Genomic DNA, 13578 nt, shown 5'->3' on the forward strand with positions numbered 1-13578 from the left:
GTGCCGCGTTCATGGACATAGTGTGTTACCCTGTGCCGCGTTCATGGACATAGTGTGTTACCCTGTGCCGCGTTCATGGACATAGTGTGTTACCCTGTGCCGCGTTCATGGACATAGTGTGTTACCCTGTGCCGCGTTCATGGACATAGTGTGTTACCCTGTGCCGCGTTCATGGACATAGTGTGTTACCCTGTGCCGCGTTCATGGACATAGTGTGTTACCCTGTGCCGCGTTCATGGACATAGTGTGTTACCCTGTGCCGCGTTCATGGACATAGTGTGTTACCCTGTGCCGCGTTCATGGACATAGTGTGTTACCCTGTGCCGCGTTCATGGACATAGTGTGTTACCCTGTGCCGCGTTCATGGACATAGTGTGTTACCCTGTGCCTCGTTCATGGACATAGTGTGTTACCCTGTGCCGCGTTCATGGACATAGTTAGTGTGTTGCCCTGTGCCGCGTTCATGGACATAGTGTGTTACCCTGTGCCGCGTTCATGGACATAGTGTGTTACCCTGTGCCGCGTTCATGGACATAGTGTGTTGCCCTGTGCCGCGTTCATGGACATAGTGTGTTACCCTGTGCCGCGTTCATGGACATAGTGTGTTACCCTGTGCCGCGTTCATGGACATAGCGTGTTACCCTGTGCCGCGTTCATGGACATAGTGTGTTACCCTGTGCCGCGTTCATGGACATATTGTGTTACCCTGTGCCGCGTTCATGGACATAGTGTGTTACCCTGTGCCGCGTTCATGGACATAGTGTGTTACCCTGTGCCGCGTTCATGGACATAGTGTGTTGCCCTGTGCCGCGTTCATGGACATAGTGTGTTACCCTGTGCCGCGTTCATAGACAAAGTGTGTTACCCTGTGCCGCGTTCATGGACATAGTGTGTTGCCCTGTGCCGCGTTCATGGACATAGTTAGTGTGTTGCCCTGTGCCGCGTTCATGGACATAGTGTGTTGCCCTGTGCCGCGTTCATGGACATAGTGTGTTATCCTGTGCCGCGTTCATGGACATAGTGTGTTACCCTGTGCCGCGTTCATGGACATAGTGTGTTACCCTGTGCCGCGTTCATGGACATAGTGTGTTACCCTGTGCCGCGTTCACGGACATAGTGTGTTACCCTGTGCCGCGTTCATGGACATAGTGTGTTACCCTGTGCCGCGTTCATGGACATAGTGTGTTACCCTGTGCCGCGTTCATGGACATAGTGTGTTACCCTGTGCCGCGTTCATGGACAAAGTGTGTTACCCTGTGCCGCGTTCATGGACATAGTGTGTTACCCTGTGCCGCGTTCATGGACATAGTGTGTTACCCTGTGCCGCGTTCATGGACATAGTGTGTTACCCTGTGCCGCGTTCATGGACATAGTGTGTTACCCTGTGCCACGTTCATGGACATAGTGTGTTACCCTGTGCCGCGTTCATGGACATAGTGTGTTACCCTGTGCCGCGTTCATGGACATAGTGTGTTACCCTGTGCCGCGTTCATGGACAAAGTGTGTTACCCTGTGCCGCGTTCATGGACATAGTGTGTTACCCTGTGCCGCGTTCATGGACATAGTGTGTTGCCCTGTGCCGCGTTCATGGACATAGTGTGTTACCCTGTGCCGCGTTCATAGACAAAGTGTGTTACCCTGTGCCGCGTTCATGGACATAGTGTGTTGCCCTGTGCCGCGTTCATGGACATAGTTAGTGTGTTGCCCTGTGCCGCGTTCATGGACATAGTGTGTTGCCCTGTGCCGCGTTCATGGACATAGTGTGTTATCCTGTGCCGCGTTCATGGACATAGTGTGTTACCCTGTGCCGCGTTCATGGACATAGTGTGTTACCCTGTGCCGCGTTCATGGACATAGTGTGTTACCCTGTGCCGCGTTCATGGACATAGTGTGTTACCCTGTGCCGCGTTCATGGACATAGTGTGTTACCCTGTGCCGCGTTCATGGACATAGTGTGTTACCCTGTGCCGCGTTCATGGACATAGTGTGTTACCCTGTGCCGCGTTCATGGACAAAGTGTGTTACCCTGTGCCGCGTTCATGGACATAGTGTGTTACCCTGTGCCGCGTTCATGGACATAGTGTGTTACCCTGTGCCGCGTTCATGGACATAGTGTGTTACCCTGTGCCGCGTTCATGGACATAGTGTGTTACCCTGTGCCGCGTTCATGGACATAGTGTGTTACCCTGTGCCGCGTTCATGGACATAGTGTGTTACCCTGTGCCGCGTTCATGGACATAGTGTGTTACCCTGTGCCGCGTTCATGGACATAGTGTGTTACCCTGTGCCGCGTTCATGGACATAGTGTGTTGCCCTGTGCCGCGTTCATGGACATAGTGTGTTACCCTGTGCCGCGTTCATGGACATAGTGTGTTACCCTGTGCCGCGTTCATGGACATAGTGTGTTACCCTGTGCCGCGTTCATGGACATAGTGTGTTACCCTGTGCCGCGTTCATGGACATAGTGTGTTACCCTGTGCCGCGTTCATGGACATAGTGTGTTATCCTGTGCCGCGTTCATGGACATAGTGTGTTACCCTGTGCCGCGTTCATGGACATAGTGTGTTACCCTGTGCCGCGTTCATGGACATAGTGTGTTACCCTGTGCCGCGTTCATGGACATAGTGTGTTACCCTGTGCCGCGTTCATGGACATAGTGTGTTACCCTGTGCCGCGTTCATGGACATAGCGTGTTACCCTGTGCCGCGTTCATGGACATAGCGTGTTACCCTGTGCCGCGTTCATGGACATAGTGTGTTACCCTGTGCCGCGTTCATGGACATAGTGTGTTACCCTGTGCCGCGTTCATGGACATAGTGTGTTACCCTGTGCCGCGTTCATGGACATATTGTGTTACCCTGTGCCGCGTTCATGGACATAGTGTGTTACCCTGTGCCGCGTTCATAGACAAAGTGTGTTACCCTGTGCCGCGTTCATGGACATAGTGTATTGCCATTGAGAATACTTACAGTCGGGGTATTATAACAATTTTTGATTTATATAACATATATAAATGTATACCACTATTAAAGATAAACTTTTACCGTTACTTGACAAGTTGTCCGTGTTTTTAGACGGGTCCGTTATTAACTTGCTGGGCTTGTTGGGCAAAATCTCTTTCACAATAACTGCTAATGGATCTTGACTAGAGCCGCTCTTGTTGGAAGAGGCAACTGCTGCATCATCTACACTATTATTTTGGCTACTATATTTTTCACCGTCAACCTTTTTGGATAGGTTGAGTCGATTTTTCAGCTCCGTTTTGTTTTGTTCAACTTGAGTACGTAGAGTTGGGAGATGGAACGGGACCCGTTTTTGAGCACCCAGGTCATTGCTTCTGTTCCAGGTTGGCACAGATATGATTTTATCCTGGATGATGACGGAACGGCCACTCTGCTGGGAGTTTTCTGCCCCCTGCCTCTGTTCATTTTGTGTTTTCTGAAGTTCAACTTTGGAGAGGAAACTGTCTTGACTCCATCTTTGATTGGGAGGATGGTTCAGGGAGGTTGGTACAATCCCAAGAGATGGCAGATGTGGCAATTTTTGTACTGCTCCACCTCCTTTGCCAAGGTTAGTAGCAAGGGTGAAGGTGTTTGGATATTTTCGGCGAAGCTCACTGTAGAATACATCTAACTTTTTGCTGTCACTGCCAGATACATCCATCAACGTGTCTTACACTAAGGGTCTCTGTCCCCTACCTCACAGAGTGCCGGCTGCATTATACCACAATAGTTTTGCTTAGGGAGATAAAAAGAAAGGAAAAAAAGGTAAAATATTTCTATTACCGCAGTTAAACAGAATTATTAGGTAACAAGGATAATAAACCAAATGTATATATTGGGTTAGAAGAGCTTTCGACCTTCAGATGACTAATATATTGGCTTATACATGCCAAGAGCACATCAAAATTGTGCTGTATCCAAGGACAACAACGTTAAATAACTCTCACAACAGTGTTTGTTTATTTTATTTACTTATTTTACTTTATTATTTTTTTATTGCTCTTTAACCCTATTTGTTTTACTCTTTTTTTTTTTGTATGAGCACAGTGGCAATGATCAACCTTCCCTGCTCTATGATGCATGGAGATAGCAATTTAATTTCCCCATGTGTCTAATTTTTTTTACATGTGAGCCAGGTTCCTCCAGGTTCACAGAAGTTCCAACGCAGAAGCCAAATAATGTACAATCCACGTCATGGGCCACCTAATGTGGGACAGGCCATGTTGTAGACACCTACATCGTTAGCAGTGAAACTCTTTCATAAATGTAGTTGATATTTAATTCATTTGAAGGTGAAAATTCCTGTAATTTTAAACTTACCATTTCCATAAATGTTCAGTGAAACATATGGTATTTTTCACACCGAAACCTATTTGTCAATATATTTTTATGTATTAGTATGGGGGAGGTGTCACTCATTAAAGGACCAGTAACACAAAGAATGTTTCTAATATTTAAAAATACTGTACTATTGGAGGTTTGTTTACGAGTGAATATATGGGGAGGAACTTAACTCCCAATTGTCCTGATTTTGGAGGGAAATCCCACTGAGCGCAACACAAAGGGGTGGGGTGTAACAGGAAAGTGGGTGGGGTTACAGTAATTTCCCGATTTGTGAGTGACGTTTGGGCTTAACGGGGGGCAGGGCTTATTTTGTCCCGCTTTCGGGATTCTGAAATGTTGGGAGGTACAAAGGAGTCATCCTTTTCTCTTCTACACTGACGGCAGCTTTCCTGGAAATGCACCCTGTCTGTTTAATAGTGAGTCCATTGTTCCCTACCATTACTGGCCTATGCATCTAATGTGGCGCAAATATATTTGACCTGATTGGGAAAAATTTTAAGGATTTTCCCACTTTGTACACGGTCACCCGCATTCTGCTCGCACACAGGGTCTGTTTTAATTACATCTTGGAGGTGACTTAAATTGCCACTTTTAGCGGCATTCCGTTTGCACATTCTAGATGCAAAACATGTGACTAGGATACACTAAGGTGGTAATATACCAATGTATTTAATCTTTCAGACAAACACATCTAATAAATATATTTAAAAATGCAATAAAATTAGACTAATATCTTAATGAGGGGGAAACTAGCAGTATTTAGGTAGAATTCAGGAAACATTTCAATGCACTGGAGAGATTGGTTCAAGAGGTAAAGTTGACATTGCTTATTGTCCTTTGGACTCTGGATGTCACTGTCTGATAATAGAGATTTTCTTCCAGCTACTTCCAATACCCAGAGCTGTATCATAGGAAATATATATTCAGTCAGTCACACTGTAGCTTTGGAAGATGCCCACTTCTGTATTGCAGTCAATTTGCTTAAATAATGCCCAGCTGGCACTACTGGGATGTAGAAGGCAGCACCTGACTGGATGCCCATGGCACATAGTCCTGACTATATTGCACAACTCTCCGGACAAAACTAAAGGGGAAATTTACTAAGCAGCGTTTTTGTATGAGTTTTGCAAACTGCCACACATCGGCTTTGCTAATCTGCAGTTTGGAGGCAGAAAATTCTAACAGCCTTCGATGTATGGTGTTTCGCAAACCCCTAAAACGAATGTGTTTCAAGTAGAGATGGGCGGGCTCGGTTCCTCCGAGATCCGAACCCGCCCGAACTTTGCCTATCCGAGTACCAAGCCGAGCAGGCTCGGTACTCTCCCACCCGTTCGGAATCGAAATCGAGGCAGAACGTCATTGTGACATCATCGGATCTCGGGACTCGGTTCTCGCAATATTTGAAATGCATAAATACCCGCCTCCATAGCAATCCATCTCCATTTGACAGAGGGAGAGAGCAGGGTTAGGTCACAGGCTGTATTAGAGCAGGGACAGAGCAATAATTGTATACCTTATTCTTTCAATTATTATTGCATTTCTGATACCAATTCTATTAGCAATTGTTAGAGGAGGATAGAGGAGTCTTTTTTTCAATATTTTGCACTACAAGTGCTTTGGGGTGTACCATATTCCCCAGTGTGATACAATAATTTTTCTGGCTGCCAAAATTCATATTTAGCAGCAGTATCTATACAATATTTAGCACTACAAGTGCTTTGGGGTGTGCCATATTCCCCAGTGTGAAACACTAATTTTTCTGGCTGCAAAATGTCATATTTAGCAGCACTATCTATTGAATATTTTGCACTACAAGTGCTTTGGGGTGTCCCATATTCCCCAGTGTGAAACACTAATTTTTCTGGCTGCAAAAAGTCATAATTTGCAGCACTATCTATTGAATATTTGCACTACAAGTGCTTTGGTCTCATTGAAATGAATTCCAAGCAGTCCACATATGAGCAGAATCAGCAAGCAGGTGCTGGCACCAGTCCTGATGGTAGTGTTCTCAGTACGTCATCTGGTAAAGCCTATATAAAAGTACATAGTATTTTTAAATCAGGAAAAAATACACACACAAATTTTTTTTACTGTGTTGAAGCGAAAAGGAAGTGTAACTGAGGAAAAGTTAACTGCCGAAAAAAAAAAATTGCCAACATGCCATTCTACACACGCAGTGGCAAAGAAAGAATGAGGTCTTCGCCTTTCTCTATTAGTGGCAGATCAAGAAATGTTACTGAGCCTTCTTCTTGTACGGTCACTCGTGACCAAGCAAGACCAAGTAATTTGGAGTCTAAAAGTGGTGCACAACTACTGTTACGCGTGAAAGGCGAGCTGCAGGAAAACAGTAAGGCATTAGAGGATAATGTATGCTCTAAAAAAAAATGTGTCTTTCTCCTGGCGGTTTTGCCTAAACTGCAGGTGGTTTTGGTGTTTGCAAACTGCTACACATCGTATACAGTTTGAGTTTTCAGTCCCCGTATCGCAGATTAGTCAATCCTGCGGTTATGGGCTCAAAAACCGCATTCAGTGTGTGGAGGTTTACAAACTGCAAAAAAAAAACAACACACTTTAGTAAACTTGCCCAATAAATGTTTTCCAATTGCTTCAGTCCACCGGCGTAAAAGTACACACACAATGATTTTATTTGCAATATATTCATAATTTATAAAATTATATAATCAGACACCTATTGCTACATGGGTGGCACACGAATTCTCTAAAACAAAGCAATCTAATTACAATTCCAGCATGTGACGTTTTTATCACCCAGTACATGAATACAATGTATTTCTGTGTACGTGGGTGTTAGATCTTTCAATTAAAAAACAAATAAAATTGTTTCATGTTTGGACAATTTAAAATTCAGCAAGAACCAGCATCATTAGTAATTTAATAAACGGGGTGCCTGAGAGGAGCGCACTACCTGAGGGGATATAAAAAGAGCGAGCATTCCTTTTAAACTCTTGGAAAGGCTTTTGCAATATCCATAGAGTAATACACATAAATGCATGAATATCTAATCATCCATAAGGTCTAATATATTAAGTTTGGTGCAGCATCCTAAATGCCCTTAAACGTAACATTTTCATATGTCGGCAATCCTAAATGAACAGCAATCCATCCGTATTGAGTTATAACGCCAGAACGCCTCATAGAGAAGTCTGTGTGGCTACCAAATTCACCAAAACTATATCCCTGTATGTATTATTGTGAGTTTATGTGTGTTGTTTGTGGCTGTGTATGTTTAGAGTGTGTTTTTTATGTTAGTTGGTAGCTGGAAGGTGTTCGTAAGTGACTTTGGGGTATATTTACTAATCTGCAGGTGAAGATGTTGCCTACAGCAACCAATCAGATTCTAGCTGTCATTTTGTAGAATGTACTAAATAAATGATAGCTAGAATCTGATTGGTTGCTATAGGCAACATCTCCACTTTTTCAAACCCATAGTTTAGTAAGTATACCCCTTTGCATGTACACGTTTGTACAGAAAAAAAGTGTATGTTCTTGCACTAATTTCATGTCATTTTCACTGATTGTAATGAAGACAGTGTTGGTGAATATTAGCACATATATTCAGAAACTATCCATGTGTAAACATACCTGGATAAAGTGTTCTCTGTAACTGCTGACGGCAGCAAATAGCTTGTTCTGTTCAGTTGTTGTTATAAAACCAGCATATAGTTCGTTTTTTTAGGATGCTGACACAATGTCCACTTTTTTCTCCGCTGTGGTCACTGTCCAGGCTCACATTTGGCTCAGGTGTTAGCACAGCCTGTGGGTGTGATTTAGTCAGTTATTTGGTGTGATTGTTGTGAGCTGCTGTCATGGATGCAGGTTATGAACACAGATCTGCTATAGGGAAGACTCATTTATAGTGTAAATTACACAACAATTAGCTATGGCAGACTGGCAGCTTACTGTGCATGACTGGGCTGGACAGATTACACTGCCTAGTCCTATTGTGACATAATCAATAACCCTTGTACCATTGTTGTAAGATATTTACTCAGGTCTGGACCAGTAACTATATTTCACATTTTGCTGTGAAATTCCCTTGCCAGCAAGCAGCTCATTTTTTTATAGGATACTTAGCCAAGGGGCAGAACAAAGAAGTACTTTTTTATTTATCTGCCATATTTAGTTTTTTTGGTGCACCAAATTGCCCAGAGCTGAAAGTTCTGGAAACTCCAAACTTCCCCCATATATAAGGCTCTGTGTACAATTATACACAAAGATGCAGTACCCAGCTTTTCAAGCAGAGAGGCGCCATACATAATATTTGGTTACTACCTACAGTGCAGCTCAACTAAAAAAACAAATCAGAGCTGACTTCCTCCACCTGAGAAGCGAAGGAAATATGGTGAATTGATTAAATCAAACCCATTATGCTGCCTCTACAATTCTGATGTCCTAGGCTAGGGGCTATGTAGCCTTACCACTACTCTGCATCTTCTTTTCCTTATACAGCAAAACCAATATAATATCATACTTGCCAACTTTTGGCTGTTGCTGTCTGGGAGGGGAAGTGGGTGGTATGGGCGGGGGGGATGGGGCTTGACAAATTGCATCATTTTGGCCATGCCCTCCCCAATGTAGTGATGCGTAGGCATCATTTTACAGCAGGGGGTGTGGCTAAAATTATGCAATTCTCAGGGAATTGCGTCATAACAGCTCTAATGCCGCCCACTTCACTAGGAAGTGGGCAAATGCAGAAGGTTTCCCCACTCTCCTGGGAGTGCAGTAGACCTACCCGGAATTCAGGAGTCTCCCGGACAAGCACGTATAAATACAATAGAGTAGATTAAATCAGGGGAAGGTTAATTCCTATTGCTGAGGTGAAAAGTACCCAGACATCTGGCAACCAAGGGGTTAAGCTATGTACTCCTTACCAAACTACATAACATTGATGTTTTCCTTCCACTGCACAATAAACCTTTTTTTACCCGTCAAACTTATTAGTCTAAAATTAAATAATGATAACGGACACAGGTATAACTTTGGTATATCAAGGTCACAGTTTTTTTTGTTTTTTTTATTTCTTTATTGAAGAATGTCAAACATGTACACATCAGTAAATAAATTAGAACAAAGATATGTTTATACTTAATAATCATGAACCACGACACATAGTATGAGGAAAGTCGTCATCTGTGAGTTACTGAAGTGAACTATAAATATATGCTATCACACATAAGATACAGAAGCCTGGAGAGACCGGGGCAACACAAGCACTCTCCTAGTCCAGAAAGATAGGTGGGTCTTGCATGAATATTCTAGTTTCGTACCAAAGGGTGTGTTGAAAACATTTTTGTATTTGCTCTCTCAGCGGGACTGACAAAGTGCCAACAAAGCTCTCCCAAGTGTCAAAAAATCTCCCTGTGTATTTTGTTTTTTGGAGGGAGGCTTCCAACCAGTCCATTTTCATGGCAAAGAACAATTTTTCTTTAAAGAGGTCCAGTGTTGGGGATGTGCTCTGGATCCACATGTGGAGGATGCATTTTCTTGCCAAGGTCATAGTTTTTAATTATAATTAAATTGGCAGCGGAAAGCAAAATGCGGGTTCAGCGAAAGAACCGATAAGAAAACCAAACAAGTGGATGGCCAAGTGGCCCAGAATCCACTAACCCAGGATATCATACTGAATGGCTTAGTCTGGCGTCACAGAAGCAAACGCCTCCTCTAGACTCACGATGACGTGTCCACACGAAAGGACCAAGAACCACTAAGTACAAAGAAGGGGGAAGTAATCTGCATCCAATCAGCGAAAGCGCCTTGTATTAGCGGCTGACACCAATGCTTTGCTGACAACTGTGCCTGGTCTATAACGGAGGGAGAAAAATGTTAGTCATAACCATGTTACATTGGAGGGGGGAGATTTAAATGTGGGGATAGATTTATGGTTGGGTTAGGGCATGTCCTAGATCAGTGGTCAGGGAAGAGGGGTAAATTACCCCAAATGGGGTAAAAATGAAATTCCTGGGGATAATGCTGCCGATTCACATGCTGTCAGTTGGATTGTAGACCCCTTTAAATGTGAAATTGCTGTTGTACCAGAAGAACCTCAAGGGTTGGCAGAGGCACCTCTTGAGCTTCGATGCAATAATGAAGAACGTATTGCATTTGAAAACAAAGCAGATCTGTCATATTTTTGGATGTCAACAGCTGCAAAGGCATCAAAATTGCACATGAGGAGGCAGTCAAAAAGTTGCTGCCTTTTGCAACAACCTACCTTTGCGAACAAGGATTTTTCACTCTAACGAACATAAAAACAAAGCAGAGAAATCGATTGGACGCTGAAGACTGTATCCAAATTGCTCTGACATAAAAATGTCCCAATATTGATGCTCTTGTATCAAAAATGAAGCAACATCATTTCTCCAATACCTGAAGTTTTGAAGTTGAAGCTCTCAAAGAAATTTTTAATAGATTCAATAAAATTCTGAATTCCAATAAATAATAATATATGATTTCCTTCCTTTCAAATCAAGGGGGTAACGTCGGCATATCTAAATATATTTGGGGGTAAAAGGTAAAAAAGTTCCCTGACCCCTGTGCTAGATCAACTGTAAATGTCAGTGTACAAATAAAACTATTTGTATTTGTGTGCTACATGAAAAAAAACAGCCAGTATTTAACTTATGTGCAAAATAATAAATTAATTTGCACGCCTTGCATTGCTTATAAAATGCTCTTGTAAGGTGCAAGAAGCGTCTCGCTGATGTCTGCTGTTCGCCAAACACACGTGAAACCCCTGCAGGAACACTTGATGTTATAATGTATTGTGGATGAAATGTTGGGTACCAGACCATCTCATGAGAAATTAAATACCACTTTATTCACACTATTTTAATTTATACACTAACGCCACCGGCGTTACACACACTTAAGAATCAAGTTGTTTTGCAGGGGAATAAGGCTCTGCAGCCTCACACTAACCCAGGAATGCAACCTTTGAAGCGTATTTGAATATCTTGTCCACAAAACAAAATCTCCTGTTTGCATGTGGGTACAATATGAGCCTTATTCATATTTGCACTTTTCAGCCTCATAAATGACCTTTTTGTATGCAACTTCCCCACTACTGTGCTTTCATTTTTCATGTTTTATTTTTTATTATGCTACAATGTTGTTTTTATGTTTTATTTATATTTATTTATTTATATTATTTCTACTGAAATATATTTCTCTCAATAAAATGTATTCAGCCAATAGTGTCTTTTACATAATTTTCAATGACTTACTGAAACATTTTATTTAAAACAAGCATTTTTTTTCTCACAGCAATTTATATTCTGCAGAACATGGGTTGCCTGATAGGATAATTGTGCAATACAAGAGAGAACTAGTAATACATATTCATAGATCACGTGATTTAATATTTAATAACTGCAACACATCAGCTTGTATTATGCAGTCCTGGAAGACTGACTTGTCAGTCAAGTATTCGCCGGTCGCACAATGATTGGATAACTCTCCTGTCAATCTAGTAGCAGCGTTGTCCTGGTTGGTAAATTGCTATGTGACGATTGGAGCGTTAATTGGTTGTATCCGCTAAGCGCGATGTGATTGGTTAGGACGCTCTCAAGCCGGAAGTGTGGTGGATGTGTCGCTCACATGCGCCCTCTAGCACTCATTAGTCGGTAGACGCGGCGGGTGGCGGAGAGTCCGGCCGGGCAGTGCCAGTGAGTATCGGGCTTGTGTCATTTCTGCTGTACACATGGGCCGTCCTGTTGTCATGTATATAGTACGTAACGTGTTGTAGGAAGTTAGTGGTTTGGTATGAAATGTCTTATCTGACAGACAGAGACTAATCCTGATGTGCTGGAATCTGTATGTCCACTCACAATAAAGCTACATCCAGATACCCCAAAGTCACACTATTCCTCTGACCTTACATAACCAATACGGGCACCCTAATCCTCTGACCATACCTGTCCCCTGTATGGTGACCCTAATCCTCTGACCATACCTGTCCCCTGTACGGTCACCCTAATCCTCTGACCATACCTGTCCCCTGTACGGTCACCCTAATCCTCTGACCATACCTGTCCCCTGTACGGTCACCCTAATCCTCTGACCATACCACCCCCCTGTACAGTCACCCTAATCCTCTGACCATACCTGTCCCTGTGTGGTGACCCTAATCCTCTGACCATACCTGTCCCTGTACGGTCACCCTAATCCTCTGACCATACCTGTCCCCTGTACGGTCACCCTAATCCTCTGACCATACCACCCCCCTGTACAGTCACCCTAATCCTCTGACCATACCACCCCCCTGTACAGTCACCCTAATCCTCTGACCATACCTGCCCCTGTACAGTCACCCTAATCCTCTGACCATACCTGCCCCTGTACAGTCACCCTAATCCTCTGACCATACCTGCCCCTGTACAGTCACCCTAATCCTCTGACCATACCTGCCCCTGTACAGTCACCCTAATCCTCTGACCATACCTGTCCCTGTGTGGTGACCCTAATCCTCTGACCATACCTGTCCCTGTACGGTCACCCTAATCCTCTGACCATACCTGTCCCCTGTACGGTCACCCTAATCCTCTGACCATACCACCCCCCTGTACAGTCACCCTAATCCTCTGACCATACCACCCCCCTGTACAGTCACCCTAATCCTCTGACCATACCTGCCCCTGTACAGTCACCCTAATCCTCTGACCATACCTGCCCCTGTACAGTCACCCTAATCCTCTGACCATACCTGCCCCTGTACAGTCACCCTAATCCTCTGACCATACCTGCCCCTGTACAGTCACCCTAATCCTCTGACCATACCTGCCCCTGTACAGTCACCCTAATCCTCTGACCATACCTGCCCCTGTACAGTCACCCTAATCCTCTGACCATACCTGCCCCTGTACAGTCACCCTAATCCTCTGACCATACCTGCCCCTGTACGGTCACCCTAATCCTCTGACCATAACTGCTCCCTGTACGGTCACCCTAATCCTCTGACCATACCTGTCCCTGTGTGGTGACCCTAATCCTCTAACCATACCTGCCCCTGTACGGTCACCCTAATCCTCTAACCATACCTGCCCCTGTACGGTCACCCTAATCCTCTGACCATACCTGTCCCTGTGTGGTGACCCTAATCCTCTGACCATACCGTCACCCTAATCCTCTGACCATACCTGCTCCCTGTACAGTCACCCTAATCCTCTGACCATACCGTCACCCTAATCCTCTGACCATACCTGCCCCTGTATGG

General features: G+C 44.0%; 1 protein-coding gene across 2 annotated transcripts in view; it reads left to right on the forward strand.

Moving 5' to 3' along the window:
• Positions 1-13578, forward strand: part of NTMT1 (N-terminal Xaa-Pro-Lys N-methyltransferase 1) — a 55401-nt gene that overhangs the window by 32594 nt on the left and 9229 nt on the right. Inside the window, exon 1 of one of the 2 annotated variants that reach the window (XM_075185081.1) lies at positions 11943-12031. The exons of the other annotated variant lie outside the window; for it this stretch is intronic. The gene's annotated coding sequence lies outside the window, so the exon portion shown is untranslated. Of the gene's footprint in view, positions 1-11942; positions 12032-13578 lie in introns of those variants that run through there. 2 annotated transcript variants of the gene reach the window in all.

Source organism: Mixophyes fleayi, chromosome 9 (assembly GCF_038048845.1).
Source record: "Mixophyes fleayi isolate aMixFle1 chromosome 9, aMixFle1.hap1, whole genome shotgun sequence".
NCBI lineage: Eukaryota > Metazoa > Chordata > Amphibia > Anura > Limnodynastidae > Mixophyes > Mixophyes fleayi.